Below are 15219 nucleotides of genomic sequence, written 5' to 3'. Positions count from 1 at the left end.
TGACCACTCGAGCACAGTCTGTTTCAAGTTCTCCATCCTGTCCCCTTGGCCTATCTGTCTAGCCCCCCGCCAACCCTGCGCTGCGTCAACCCCTACACGGCTGCTATAAAATCCTGACATCGAGCAGGGTAAGCCCTGCAGCTTTGTTCTTCTTCCGCAATGCTCCGATTATCCTTGGCCCTTTCATTTCATGTAAATTTCAGAATCAGTTTTGTCAATTTCCAAACAAAACAACAACAAAAGAAAAGCCTACTGGGACTTCAACTGGGATAACGTGAAATCTGGAGCTCCGCTGGGGGAAACCGCCTTCTTTACGATCCCGAGGGACACAGTGCGAGCGTGGAGACAGGATGAGTCTCGCACGCTACTGGTGGCTGTGTCAGTCAGTACAATCACTGGGACACTGGCAGCTGCATGTGTGCCTCTCCTGTGACCCAGGAATTCCCTTCCTGTATGTATGTCCAATACACCCGACAGAACATTCGCATCCGTGCATCCAAGGACAGGTATAAGAATGAACAGCTCAAAATGGAAACAAGCCGCCCTGGCTGGTGTTGCTCAGTGTATTGAGTGCATGCCTGCAAACCAGAGGGTCGCTGGTTGGATTCCCAGTCAGGGCACATGCCTGGGTTGCTGGCCAGGTCCCCAGTTGGGGGCATGTTAGGGGGCAACCACACACTGATGTTTCTCTCCCTCCCTTTCTCCCTCCCTTCCCCTCTCTCTAAAAAAATAAAATAAATAAAATCTTAAAAAAAATGGAAACAAGCCGAAAGTCTATCACCACTAGAATAAATCAACATTACATGCACCTAACAGAGTACTACGCATGAGATCAAAGAAATCCACATACCGCTATGTGGGTGAAACTCACAAATGTAACACTGAATAGAAACACAGACACAAGCCATTTCTCTATAATGGAAATATAACTAGCATGACCCTAATATGCAGAGTAATTTTATTTTTTAAACATTTTATTTTTTTAATATTTTATTTTATTTTTAGAGAGAGGGGAAGGGAAGGAGAAAGAGGGAGAGAAACATCAGTGTGTGGTTGCCTCTTGCACACCCCCCACAGGGGACCTGGCCCCACAACCCAGGCATGTGCCCCAACTGGGAATTGAACCTGTAACCCCTTGGTTCCCAGTCCTGCACTCAATCCATTGAGCTACACCAGCCAAGGGCCACAGTTATTTTAAAATAAAAAAATCATTGTATGTAGAAAATATTAGGGGGGGAGAGACATCTCTATACCTTAATAAATCAAGCCCACTCAAAACAGAGGTTAGGCCCTGGTTGATGCAGCTCAGTGAATTGAGTGCCAGCCTGCAAACCAAAGGGTCGCAGGTTCAATTTCCAGTCAGGGCACATGCCTGGGTTTCAGGCCAGATCCCCAGTAGGCAGAGTGCGAGAGGCAACCACACATTGATGTTTCTCTCCCTCTCTACCTCCCTCCCTCTCTTCCCCTCTGTTTAAAAATAAATAAATAAAAATCTTTCGAAAAATAAGTGTCAGATACCTGGTTTAAGTAGGTCATGTTCAAAAAGTGACTATATGGGACTTTAAGGAAAAATCCCAAATTCTGAAAAGCAAAACTCTCTGACCACAGCGTAATAAAACTAGACATAATGAAAGCAGAAAAATAACCCTAACAGGCAGAAAACTTCAAACTATTAAAAAACCTTTTGAATCAAAGGGGAATTCAAAACCACAGCTGCAGAATACCTAGATTATAGCACAAATGAAGAGCACTAGACATCAAAAATTTTAAAACAAAGACAAATTTGCCCTCAGAAAAAATTTAATTATCTAAAAACTTTAACTTCCTAACAGAAAAGAATGATATTAAACATCCAATTCAAAAAGTCAGTAAAAAGACACAAGTGAATGTGAAGAAAACCAGAAACAATGAAGAAAAAGCTGAAAGTAGTTTCATAAATGTAATGAAAAACAAGTGAATCACACTGAATGTAGAAACAGGAGTTCTCTGAAACAAGGCATGACACGACCCACCGAGAGAAAGGCATCTGCACCCTCGTTTTACAGACAAGACACCGAGGCTCAGAGAGGTTCAGCGACCGGGCCAGGGTCACGACCATCAAATCAGGACAGTGTCACAGCTGATCCTGAGCCCAGGCCAGTCTGACATCCGGAAGTGTGGGCACAAAAGAAATATCGCCCGCTACTGTCACAACAGGGCCCGTGCTGAGGGCCCCAGGGAATGACCATGTGGCCACCAAGGGGCCCTGAGGCCTAGGATGAAACAGACGCCCGCGGCATGCCGGGCTCTGCCAGCACTCCTGCGGCCATGGTACACGCACAGGGCGGGTCTGGCCCGGGGTGAGTGGGAATCTGAGGAGGCGATGCATCGGGTGAGGAGTCCGCTCTGACACGGCCCCGTGGCCCCAGGGTGCAGCAGCCCCAGGCTCCCCACCCACAGGGCTCTGGGTCTTCAGGTTCCCCAAGCACTTGCTGATGCTCCCAGTGAGCCTTGTCCTCACTTCCGCCCAACTTCAATTCCGTCATGGCTCCTTTCTCCACGGGCCCTGGGCCCGTCCCCACCCACTCATTCACAGGCACGCAGGCTGGGCTGAAGCCTGCGGAGGACTCCGGCTGAAACTCCATTCACAGTCTGCAAAGAATTGCTGGCCTACCTCACATTTTGAATATGCAGTCAATTTAGCAAGCTTAAAAAGAAGACAATTTCAAGTGCAGCTGGGAAAGGGCAGTTGCACAGACTCGCCACATGCAGGCCTCCCTCTCCAGGATCAAAACTTACCAAGGAACTGGCAAGTAAGAGAAATGTATAAGACACAAAACTCTATTTCGGTTTCTCCTTCCTTTTCCATTTCCAAACAATAGTCAATTAGCAAGTGAGAAGCACTCTGCAAATGTCACCAGAATCTACTACGTCTGCGCTGCAAAATCTGATTTAGTAGAGAACAGAAACTGGAGATGGCGTTTGTAATGGATTGCTCCTCGTAACCAAGTCAGCAGAGCGGTTTCTGAGGGCCAGCTGATTAGACCGGCAGATCCGGGTGGACCGGTGGGGCCCCAGCACCAGGAACCAGGGCCCTGGGGACGGCTCTGAGCGGACTGAGGAGCCGGAGCTGAGTGCCCACTGGGGCCGGGACCATCGGGTCCTGGCCCAGACCACCCCTCACAGCCATCTCTGTCTTTCACATTTATATGGGTTACCCTCCTGATTAGGTGCCGTTACTAACATTCAAAGTAACCAACTCAAGTGACACCGAAGTACACAAAACAAGTCAAGCCAACCCCAAAACTAACCGCTGTTATCTTGGTGGACATCCCCAGGCCCCTTTTCTCAGCTGTGTAAACCCACCTGCAGTTTGCAGTCTTCACCTTTTATTCTACAAACGCCGGAAGTCACCATCCCGCTGCAACTATGCTATACGTACTATACTGTTAAATGACTACACTGTATTGCAGCCGCATTATAAAATGCAATGCTTTCTTCTCTTAACATGCCACGGTCACCTTTCCAAGAACACACATGCCGGTCTACCTCAGCCTTCCTAAGGCTACGTACGCGGTGTTTCACTCCGCAGCTGTGCCACACTTATTTACCCACGGCCCCACACACGGGCACGTGAGCTACTTCCAGCTGCGTACTACGACAAACAATGCCACAACTCACACCCCACCGCATGCGTGTCTACATGCCTGGGCCAGTATTTCTGCACCATCTGCTATTTCTATGATGCACGTCTGTGATTTGTGTGCAAAGAACTGAACCAGCGGGAGGCGAGGAAGGAGAAGAGAACCCTCCCAGAGACCCCAGACCTGAATCCCGTCAGTTCCCGGGAATCAGACGCCCTCCAGCAGCACATGCCCCGAAGGACCCGCAGCTCAACCCACCGAACCAAAGCAAAACCCATCTTCCCACCCCAGCCCTCCTCCTACCCCTGCAGGCCAGCCTTGAGGAGGCAGAAAAGAGGCAACGATGGCCTCCTCAGAAGCCGCAAAAGAGACTCCTTAGCAACACACCACCGCCTGCCTGCCTGCCTGCCTGCCTGCCGGCCGGCCGGCCCCTACCAGGAATGAGAACCCTGCATGAGGCTGGCTGAGCAACAACCACAGCTGCCCAGAGGACCCCTCACGACTGCCTGGGCGGCTGCCCTTCCTCTCAGCCCCACTTCCAGAGGAGGAAATGGAGGCTCACAGAGCACAGGCCAAGGTGGCTCTGTGCTCTCCCTCGCTCTCTCACATCACGCCAGAGCTGAGCCCTGGGCAGGAGGTTGTCTGCTTACACAGAGAGGGTTTCTCAGCGACACAGCCCCCACGAACCCACCTGCTCTCTGATGAAAAGAAACAACCCAAATACACCGAAGGCAGGGCACTTAAAAGGGCTGAGTCAGTTCAAATGGTCTCCAACAGAACCCACATGCTATTTGTTCTCCAAGCCTCGGACTCCAGAAGAACCCAGGACGGTTTGAAATTGTTGGGCCCCCAACCAGGCGAGACCAGGGCTTACGTAACAAGAACCCAAAAGTAAGGGCCAAGTGTCCCCCAGGGGCCTCCACAGGTACTCCAACCTGCCACTTCAGCAAGGGGGAAGGAGGAGCGTGTGTCCTCACTGCAAACACACTAGCTCCGTTCGCTTCTCTCTTTAACGCTAAACTAATACTGCAAAGACCTTCCCCAGGCTAACAGAACCGTTCTCCTGACTCCAGGACCCCTCCCCACCCAGCCCGTCCCCAATTCCTAGACGAGCACCGTGATCCCGCTGCCTCTCTGCACCCTCAGGAGTTCACACCACAGAGCACACAGCATACAGCCCGCCCTGCCCCTGCACCTCCCACCAAACCCTGCAGCTTTCGGGTCCCTGGGGAGCAGCACTAGCCAGTTCAGACTGCTCTCTGCTGCTGTCAAGCGCTGTGTGATGCTACGATTCGTCCGAGAATCGGACGAAGAATTACCACGGCCCCTTCCATCATCCCTTAGGAGGACAGGAAAGGACCCAAGTGAACACGCCTGAGAATATGCTGTATATAAAATGTCTTTCACTTCTCTTCATTTACACTAAGGTACTCCCATAAACATAGCTGATTTCTGGTGTCACTTCAGGTTTAAAACTCATATGCACGGTTAAAACATCCCCATTAGTAGAAAACAAAACTGTTCTGAAGACGGCACTCCCACCTTCACCTGAAAAAGGAGTTAAAGGCAGGCACGAATGACTTCCCTCCCCTACTTCGTGCGTTTCTGAGTATCTGGGGGTTTTTGGGTTGTCTGTCGGTCTGTCTGTCTGTCTGTCGTAATAAGCCTGTGGTGCCACTGCTGCACTGTTGTCAAGGTCTCCTGAACCGAGCAACACAGAATCAACACTTGCCACCATTCAGGGCGGACTGGTGCCCTGCGCTGTGCTACACGCACCACAGCAATGGCGTCAGCCCCCCGAGCGACACCTACAGCTCCCGGGCACACGGGCTGGTACGGAGACAGGCTCAGGGGCGAACAGGACCTTCAGGGGGCGGTGTAAGAGGCGGTTATGGACACCCGGCCCCGACTGCCCGACGCCCCACCGGGGCTGCAGCCCGCAGCGCTGCAGAGCCTCTACTGCACCCGCGAACTGCCTTGGCATCTACCTCCCGAGACCTTCACCTCCAACTCTCTCTCCGAGAACGGAACAGACTCGGTGTAGGGGGGCAGCCGATGCCCCAACGCCCTTGTTGTTAGGTGGTAATCACCTTGGAGACAGGGAAGCCCTTGGTTAAAGTGTCTGAGCTCCTGGAGGTGAGGGCAGGAGCTATTTGATTTGGGTCTAAATCCTCTGCATTTAGCCCCGGGCTCAGCACACAATTAGAATCACCAACAGCTAGTACGCACGCAAACCCCAGGCGTGTAAGCCTGACTGCTCCAACCCCCAGGCCCTCCGCTAGCACTGGAGCCAGGGGCCACCCATAGCTGCCGTTCACCCAGAGCCCGCTGGCCTCGTGCCAGGGACCTCATAAACACAGACCCGCTGACTCCTCCCCTCGATTCTGATTCTGGGAGGAAGGTGTTACAATCACATTGTGCAAAGACTCCAAAAGTAAATAAGCTTCATCACCCAGCCTACAAGTGGTAGAACCTGGATCTGAAGGCAGCTGACGTCAACGCCATCAGGAAAGGGGCAGCAGGGAGGCGGCCAGGCGCTCCCAACCTGAAGTGCGTTCTCTCTGGGTTCCAGCTCCCGTGACCACCCACAGGGCCAGAGCAGTGTCACTCCAGACTGTGCCTCGCCTCCTCTGCGCACCCACCTCCCTGAGCGGGCCCTCCCCACCCCGGCCTGATGCAACGCTGCCAAGGCTGGTTTCCACGGTCACTGGACAGGCTCCCCTGGAAGCAGCGGGCGGGGAACGTGGGGCCCGGAGACCACGTGGCGGGCTCAGCCAGGCCCTGAGCAGATCTGCACAGCAGCGTTATCGGGAGACGCTGGAGAGGACCGGCCTCCAAATACACTCCACACAGTTCAGAAAGACGAGCACCAACGCACCCAAGGGTTGTGAAACGGGAGCCTCAGGGGTCTCCAGAGGGGCTGCATGTGGACTCCACTGGAGGTGGTCGCAGAGTTTCCCCGCCGGGCTCCCACGTGCCAAGCACCGTCACTTTAGCCGACACTAAAAATCAGAATCACAGTGGCTACCCGCGCCTCTCTCCACACCCCCCTCGTCCGCACACCAGCCGCCACCTCATGAGATGCCCAGGGCCACTTCTGCCGGGGAGGACCACAGTGACTTCAATGATAAGCTCGTCCAAACGGATGGAAACCTAACATCCTCCGCCAACCGCAGCAAGCCTGAAACTGCGACTGCTCTGACCTGGGAAACACGGTTCAGAAACACCCACTCTCATATACTATTCCATATAACTTGTCATCATCTTTTGGAAAAGAATTTAGCAGAATTCTTCCCAAAACAGTATTTACCCAGAAGAGCCAACACTGCAGAAACACGCTCACACACTACTATGTACAAATCGTATTAAAGAGAAACTGGGGAGAATTGTCCCAAAGCGGTATGATATCCAAAAATTAGAGCCAGCCCGAAAGCCCAATAGGAAATGGGTTACATCAAGGATACCCACAAATACCCTCCGCCGTTGCTAGCGCGGATGATGTAATGCCCCCGCCCGGGTAGTGGCGGGGACGCCGAGCCTTTTCACAAAGCGAAAGGGGCAGCACGCCGTGAAAACAGCAACTCGCGAGCGGGTGACGCGCAGCGCTCGTCTCTGGGCGGCAGCAGCACGGGGAGCTGTCTACTCGAGCGGCTCCGTCTCGGGGACTGGCGGTGGGAGCTTCTACGCCTCTCAGCGCAGCGCGAGTTTTCGGAGCGCTCCGCTTCCCTCACGAAGCCCGCCGCGAACACGTGGGCCACGGGAGTACGGGCTGTTTTTGTTTTCTCGCCACACTGGTACATTTTTCTAAAAAACCTAATAAACATCACTTTTAAAGCCCTGAAGCGTGCGTGGCACACCTGTACACACCGACGTGGGGAACGCTCGGCTCCCGCCCGGAAACGGTCGCTGCGGTGCAGGGAAGAGCAGCAGCGCACACCGCTGCTCTTCCTTCAAAACCCTCCCTGCCAAGGGCCGCAGCTGCGTCCACACTGCGAGGCCAGCAGGATGAACACACCGGGCAGGGCCACTGCCTGGGAGGCGGAGAGGAAAACAGCTTTCATTTTCCCTCGTATGCTCACTTTTTTTTTTTTGTTACAAGTTTGTATACATTTGTAATTAACTACACGTGGGGGGTGGAACAAGCACTTTAAGCCTCGGGACAATGTTCCACCCCCCCCCCCCCCCCCCGCCCCCTAATCTATTTCTGAACACTTGGCCCTTTCAGTGGCACAGACAGGCCGAGCAGGCCCGGGGCCCCTCCCAGACAGGCCGGTGTGGTGTGCCGCACTACGCAGAACAGAGCGGTTCTTGAGCTCTGGGCTGTACGTAAACAACACCTGCCGAAAACAGCTCCGAGGACACAAAGGAGCCATGGAAAGGGCTAGAGATGACCCCCTTTTTCCAGGCGGCCCTGCACGGACCATCCCACCACTGTCTACAAAGAGATGGCCCTGACGCGTGCTGGGAGAGGCAACCGGAGCTTCCTGGAGCCAGAGCCCCACCTGCCCTCTCCTCTGGCCGGCCACTGGCTACTCCAGGTCACCTCCGCCCTGTCCTCACGCCACCGGCTCTGGCGTTCCGCAAAGCGTGCGGGGCCACGTGCTCTCTTCTGGGCCCAGACTCCTGGCTTCAACTTAGAAACACGTTTCCAGTACTCGAGGGCTCGGCACGCTCTTTTCAAGAGGTGTCTCTCTCGAGTCCGCTTCATCTTCCAGAAGGCCGTCTTTGACCGCTCTGCACCCAGGCTGGGTGGGCCTGCCTTCTCGGTGGGCGCCCATGAGACCCTCTCACGTGGGTCCGCTGATCACCCTACACGTGGCACTGCAGCACCCTCTCCGTGAGACACAGAGGCCCCGTGAGGAACAGGAAGCAACAGAGTTCTACTTCCTGGTGCGCTCGCTCATTTCCTGCACTCCGGAGGAGAGGCCGGTTCAAAAAATAAAAACAAAACTGTGTTCCTGAGTTGTTGCCCAGCTACAGATGAATGGGTGAACAAAATGTGGTATGTGTCTGTGTGATACTCCGTCACTTTATGTACGTGTGTATACAGAAAATAATAAATTACTATTCAGCCTTAAAAAGGAATGGAAGTCCACCATGACACAACATGGACGAGTCCCGAAAAACATGCTCAGTGCAGCGAACCAGTCACAAAAGGACAGAGACCGGACGATCCCGCCGCCGTGAGGTGGGCAGAGCAAACTCACCGAGACGGAAAGCGGAAGGGCGGGTGCCAGGGGCCGGGGAAGGGGGAGTGGGGAGCTAGTGTTTAAGGGGGACAGGGTTTCCGTTTGAGAAGATGACCAAGTTCTGGAGAATGACAGTCATTGTACAACAATGCAAATGTACTTAATGCCATTGAATCTCACACTTAAAATGGTTAAAATTGTAAATTTCATTACGTATACTTTACCACAATAAAAATAATTGTTTTTAAAAACTCCAGTTGTGAAAAGAGCTATAAAGAGAAGCGATCAGGGCCAGGAAAGCGGCGTGGGAGGGTGAGGCTGGAGCTGGGCCGCGGGCTCCCAGAGGCCTCGTTAAAGACACTCTCCCCCGCCCCCACGGGACCACGAGCCCCTGAGAGCCAGCGGGGCATCTACATCTGTGTCCCAGGACAATAAATATGTGAGTCACTGACAGACTCAAACCAGCAAACGGAGTGAGACCCCAGGCCCCACTCGGCAGAGGGCTTAGCCAGCAGAGGCCCAGAACGCAGGGGCCCACGCAGGAGGCCGCCCTGTGCACAGGCTGGAGACCCTGTGTCAAGGGCCGCGGGGGGAAACGGACGCTGAGCCAGAGACCTGGGAAGGCGCCTGCACACTGTGACCCGGAAGTCCCACTTACAGGAGATAATCAGCCACGTGGCCCAAGATTTACAAGCAAGGACACTTCTTCAAGTTTTGTTTATAAGAAGGAAAAATGGGTAACAGCAATCTGTCTAATAACAGAGGATTAAATAAATCATGTCACAGCCACATAACTGCAACTACACAATTATTAATTTTAAGTAATTTAGGGAAATACACTGTAACACGGGGGTGTCAGCCTCAGGGTGCCTTCAAAGGGCCGAATGTAACTTTGGGACGGTATAAATGTAACTGCCCCTTACCTAGGGGCAAGGAGCTGGGCGCTGCCCCCCCAGGTAGAGAAACAAGGTGCCAGGCTGGATAAAACCAGGTGGCGGGCCTTGTGTTTGCCACCTGTGCTCTAACATTTAAGAGGAACTATAAACTGAATACTGTATATAGTATTTTTTCTAACTTTGAAAAAACGCACACAAAGGAAAGAAATACTTTAGTCCTTCACCGTATGGTGAGGTAGCAGGTAATTCGTATTTGTCTTTATTCTTTTCAGAACGTTCCAACTTTTTTTTTTCAGTGAAAACATTACTCTTACAAATATGGAGACGTGTAATTAAAAGGCCTTGCAAAATGCCGGCAAATAATAGATGCGCAAGGAGTTATCTGTTGCACACCAGTGAGTTTAAAGAAACAACGAGAACTACGTTCTGCATCACCAAGAAGAGGAAAAGCCTGCTGGCTTTCTCGCACAGGGGGCAGAGAGCCCGCAGGCAGAGCTGCAACCCCCGCTGCAGAGGTGGCAACGGAAGGAAGCCGCGGCGAACGGGAAGGGCAGCCGGCAGCTCAGACTCCTTGCCCAGACACCTCCCACCGCCTGCAGAGCTGCACACACCGACGCCACTGCCGGGAGGGAGCGAGGAGCATGGCCCTCGGCTCAGGCCGCACAACAGCCAACAAGCACAGCCAACCGCCACACTCCACCGAGACCTGCGGCTCCGGTCACTAAGGCAAGCCCCGTCCCAGGGCAGAGATTTCCCACGGGCCGCCACAGACGGGACCGGTGGCATCACGGGCGGCAGAGCGCAGGCCCCAGGTGAGGAGGGCTGGTCCAAACAGCACCTTTTCAACCTAAAAGCTCGTCGGGGCCAGTTTTACTTCCCCAGGAAGTGCATCACCTCTCTCTCTCATCTCCAGCCCCACTACAGGAAACACCTTTATTTCTTTGTCCACAACGACAGACCCAGGTCCCCAAGGCTACACAAGTCCCAGGAAAAAAAAATCTATATTTTTTAAAGATTTTATTTATTTTTAGAGAGAGTGGAAGGGAGAAAGAGAGGTAGAGAGACATCAGTGGGTCACCTCTTGCCCCACAACCCAAGCACACGTGTCCTCACTGGGAATCAAACCGGTGACCTTTTGGGTTGCAGGCTGGTGCACAATCCACTGAGCCACACCAGCCAGGGCCCAGGGGGGAAAAATCTTAAGAAAAAAGTCAAGTTATGATTTCAAAGAAGACAGTTTGGTGAGCTTGGGCTGAAATATGAGATGCAGAACACAAAGCCCAACAGATCTCTGTGGGAAATTTAATTTTTCAGAATGGAATGTATTGCTTAAAGATCAAGTGTAGACAGGCCTGTTTAACACCTGCCCGCCCCTAACAAGGTGCATGCATTTGACAGCAAAGAAGCCTCATTATCAAATCTAGAAATGTATGTACTGGCCCACCTGGCCTATTACAGTTTGAAACAGAAACCAACACAGAAATGATCAATTTTAAGCAGCAGAATAATGAGACATATAACCAGCACACAGCCATCAGCAACATGAGTCAGTACCTTGTGCAAGGCAAAGAAAAAAAATCTTGAAAGTACAATAATCCTTCAGGAAAAAAAAGGGGGGGGAGGGGACTGATATTTTAAAAAGGGAATGGTGTGAACAGGCCAACCACAAAAAAGAAAAAAAGAAAGCAAGCCTCGGCCAGGCCCCAGGCAACCAGACCAGGCCTGGAATTAGTCCCGACTCGCCATTCCTGAAATTCCACTCTCCTGAGGCCTTCTGGCTCTTCCTTCCCTGGGCTTATTTCTTTACCCGTTGGGGCCCGAAGGAGACTGGGGAGGGCCCCGGGAGCTGTAGGGGAAGGTGGCTGGCCCCCACAACGGGCAGAGACAACGAAAAGAGCTAGAATTCACAAGTAATCAAACGGCCTGGTGGGAGGGACAGCCGATTCACCTCTCTCCCTAACCAACCAGCTAACCGGCGGCCCGGAACCAGAGCCAGACCGGGCAGGATAGAAATCCGATAGAAAAGACGGGCGGAGAGGCACGGAGGGGTGGGGACCGAAAGAATGACATGACCCCATCAAAACGTCTCAGTCCCACAGACGGCCAGGAGGCCTGAAGGAGGTTACAAGGAGATTGTTTGAAAAGAACAAAACCGAGATGGTTGTGGGAGTCCAAACAAATTTCCCATCAGACTTCAGAACCCCTGTAACCCAAGCAGAGTCTCGCTCACCACGTTTGGCCCAGAGGTATCCAGGTCTCAATCCTCACCTGCGGCCAAGACTGGGGTCCATCTCCCCCCGGCTGGCCTCAGTCCTTCCTACCACCTGCCACAAAAAGCGGACACCCCCGTTCCGCTGAGCAGCACAGCTCTTCTAAGCTATGCTGGTGCCCCCAGGCAGCTGAATGGTCCCCACATTAAAACACTGGAGGGAAATGAATTTGGGGTGAGGAGGTCACACACATTTCTATCGATGAAGAGAACGGGAGAAAAAGACCAGGAACTAGGAAAAAGGAAGCAGAAAACTAGGAAGGACAAAAACAACAAACATTTTCATCACACTCCCCCGCGCCCCCTCCGTGGATGGAAGCACTTGGCTACAAATAGCACGCTGAGGCTCCCAAGGGTCTCAACAGCTTAATTAAGACAAGACGTAATTACTCCCATTTTACAGATGCAGGAGCTGAGGCTCAGAGTTGCGTAAGGTAACCCAAAGAGGACCAGAATCCAGGCTCCAAGAAACACGCGCGCCCCAACGAGCAGAGGCTCCCCAGACGATCGCCTGCTGTTCCCCAAGGAAAGCAGCTGCTCCCCAGGCGAGAGCCCCTGGGCCCCGGCTTGTTGTTCTCAACATCCCACACCCTCTCTGCCGCACACCGCGCAGCAGGCGCAGCCTCCGGAGGCACGGGCACCCTGGATTCGCGCCCAGGGACCTGCGACCACACCACCCACACCTAGTCAGTCCTCCAGGGCTCCACAGGCTGCTTTTCCATCCCTGTCTCCTCACAGGGGCCCGGGACTGAAGACGCCAGAGGCCCACACTGTCTTGTGCCCTGAGTTACTTCTCGCCCCGCCGGGCCCTAGCCCAGCACCTGTGGCATGGGCAGGACCGCTGTGCTCTGAGGGGGCACCTCCAGTGGCCAACTTCCACGCCAGGGCTTGACGGCAGCCACACGAGCAGCCACAGGAGGAACACCGGCTGAGCACCAGTGGTGCGCCAGGCCCTCTGCTAGCTTCGCCTTCCCCCATCTTCCCGACCCCAGGAGATGGGGAAGGCAACCTCCCTACTTACGCCAGTGAAGGCTCACGGATGTGGGAGTTCCCCGACAGAAGCAGGACCGGCACCCCAAAGCCTGGGCCTCCCCAGTCCCACCTCACACCCCAGGGCGGTGCACAGACAAGCCCGGATGGGTTTAGAGAAACCCCACTAGGACTTCAAACGAACGGGTCACACAAACCAAACTGGATGATAATGTATACAGCCACGTAAAAATGCACATTGAAATCCTACGCGGCGGGGAAAAAAAAAATCTCAGGGACGGTTAACAACCCTGTAAACCAAAGGCTTTTAAAGGTTTCTGCCAGGCAGCCATTTAGCAAATAACACACTCCAGAGAGCCTCCCAGCCCCCTTCTCCCACTTCCTTCAAGAGAACCACCCCCCTGAAAAACACCCCCTTCTGGCCTCAGCGTGGGCTCGGGCCTCCCACGAGATTTACACACACACACGCACACATGCAGAGAGAGAGAGAGAGAGAGAGAAGAAAACACCTTCCAACGCTATGTCGGCGAAATCCACTCTTCCGAGGCCCACGATTTCAGCAGCGCTGTTGCTTACTCAGAAAAGGGGGGAAAGGTAGGGGAAAAAATAAAAAAATTAAAAAATAAAAACATCTGGCAGGCCCTGAGCAGCGACATCCTGTTTATTATTAAACATTTTCAGCAACAGAGCCTTTAAGCCTTTTCAAAATCACCCTCTATGTCCGCACTGCAACCGCGACGGTGTCGTCGGGCTGCGACCGCCCCGCCCCTGGCCCCCCGCACACAGGCCGGCAGCCCCCGGCCGCCAACTTCACTGACACTCGCGGGGGTGTGGGGGAGACTGCCAGCTCCGCGCCCCGACTCGGCTCTGCGGCCCAGGGGGGCGCCCGACTCCCGAACCCCACCTCCGGGGGTGGTTTTGAAAGTGGGCTGGGGGCGGGGGGTGGGGGGGCCGGAGAACCGTCCCCGACGCCCCCAGCCCACACAGGCGGCCTCGGCCGCCGGACCCAGGGGTCGGCGGGGCGACTCCCGGGCCCGGGGGGACCGCTCCGCACCACCAGCCCGCGACCCCGGGGGCACTCCGGCCGCGCCGCGCCCCGGCCCGGCCTCCCGGGGCCGCCTCGACCCCGCCGCCCGCGCCGAGGCCGCGCGGCGCCGCCACAACAATGGCGAGCGCGCCGGGCCGCCCGCCCCAGGCCCGGCCCCGCGGCCCTCGCCCGGCGGGCCGGCCAACGGCGGCGGCGCGGGGCGGGCCGCGCCCGGCGCGCTCGCGGACAAAGGTCGGCCGGGCCCGGGGCTCGCCGCTGTCAGTCAGCGCCGCCGAGACAAAGCCGGGCCGCGCCGCCCCGGCGCCTCCATCTTAGCGCCGCGCCCGCCTCTCCCCCCGGCCCCGCGCCCGCGCCCCGGGCCCACCTGGTCTGGTTCCGCGGGCGACACTGGGCCGAGCGATGGCGGTCGAGCGGCGGTCGGGCGCGGAGGCGGCGGGATGGCGGCGGATTGCGAGGCGGCGGCACGGCTGCTCGCTCGCTCGCTCCCTCCCTCCCGGCTCGCTCGTCGCTCGCTCGTCGCTCGCTCGCTGGAGCCTCGGAGCCTGTGTCTCGCCGCTCGCCTCCCTCTCGCGCGCCGCTCCCCGCCCCCCCGCCTGCCGCCGCCCCCGCCTCCTCCGGCCTCCTCCCGCCGCCGCCGCCGCCGCCGCCGCCCGCAGCCGCGCCGCCGCCCGCGCAGCGCCCCCTGCCGCGCCTCCCGGGATCGCCGGCGCCCTCCCGCGGGCCTGAGGGGCTGGGGGCCGGGGAGGGGCGGGCCCGCGGCGCAGCGGGAGGGGGCGGGCGCGGAGGGGGCCGGGGGCGGGGGAGGAGCTCCCGGAAGCGGAGAGCGTTCCGGGAGACCAGGGGCGTGAGCGCGGAGGGAGGGTCCGGGGCGCCGAGACGGGGTCCGGGGCGCGGAGGGGGAGGGGCGGCGGCTCGGGGGGGGGGTCTGGGCGAGCCGGGGGCGAACGGGCCGGAAGCGGGGCTCTGGAATGGAGGGGCCGGGGCGGGGGAGGGGAGGCCGGGCGGGCGGGGGGGAGAGGCGCGAGCCCGGATCTCCGCCCCCTCCCCCCTCCGAACTGCAGCGCCCCCGGACAGACCCGGAGCCCGCATTCCTCCCTCCGAATACGTGTGCGATAGACGCACGGAACGGAAGCAGAAGTGGTACATTGTTCATTCAAAAGCAAGGCCGTTGCACAGCGCAGATACTTTACCCCATTTTAGTCGA

At 55.9% G+C, this 15219-nt stretch overlaps 1 protein-coding gene across 1 annotated transcript in view; it reads right to left on the bottom strand.

The window, feature by feature from the left end:
• Positions 1 to 14586, bottom strand: part of PRRC2B (proline rich coiled-coil 2B) — an 81658-nt gene extending 67072 nt beyond the window's left edge. Inside the window, exon 1 of the mRNA XM_028507516.2 lies at positions 14380 to 14586. The gene's annotated coding sequence lies outside the window, so the exon portion shown is untranslated. The remainder of the gene's footprint in view (positions 1 to 14379) is intronic.
• Between the last annotated feature and the right edge of the window lie 633 nt (positions 14587 to 15219).

This window comes from Phyllostomus discolor, chromosome 3 (assembly GCF_004126475.2).
Source record: "Phyllostomus discolor isolate MPI-MPIP mPhyDis1 chromosome 3, mPhyDis1.pri.v3, whole genome shotgun sequence".
NCBI lineage: Eukaryota > Metazoa > Chordata > Mammalia > Chiroptera > Phyllostomidae > Phyllostomus > Phyllostomus discolor.
Note: the sequence above shows the minus strand (reverse complement) of the source record. Positions and strands in the feature narration are given on the sequence as shown.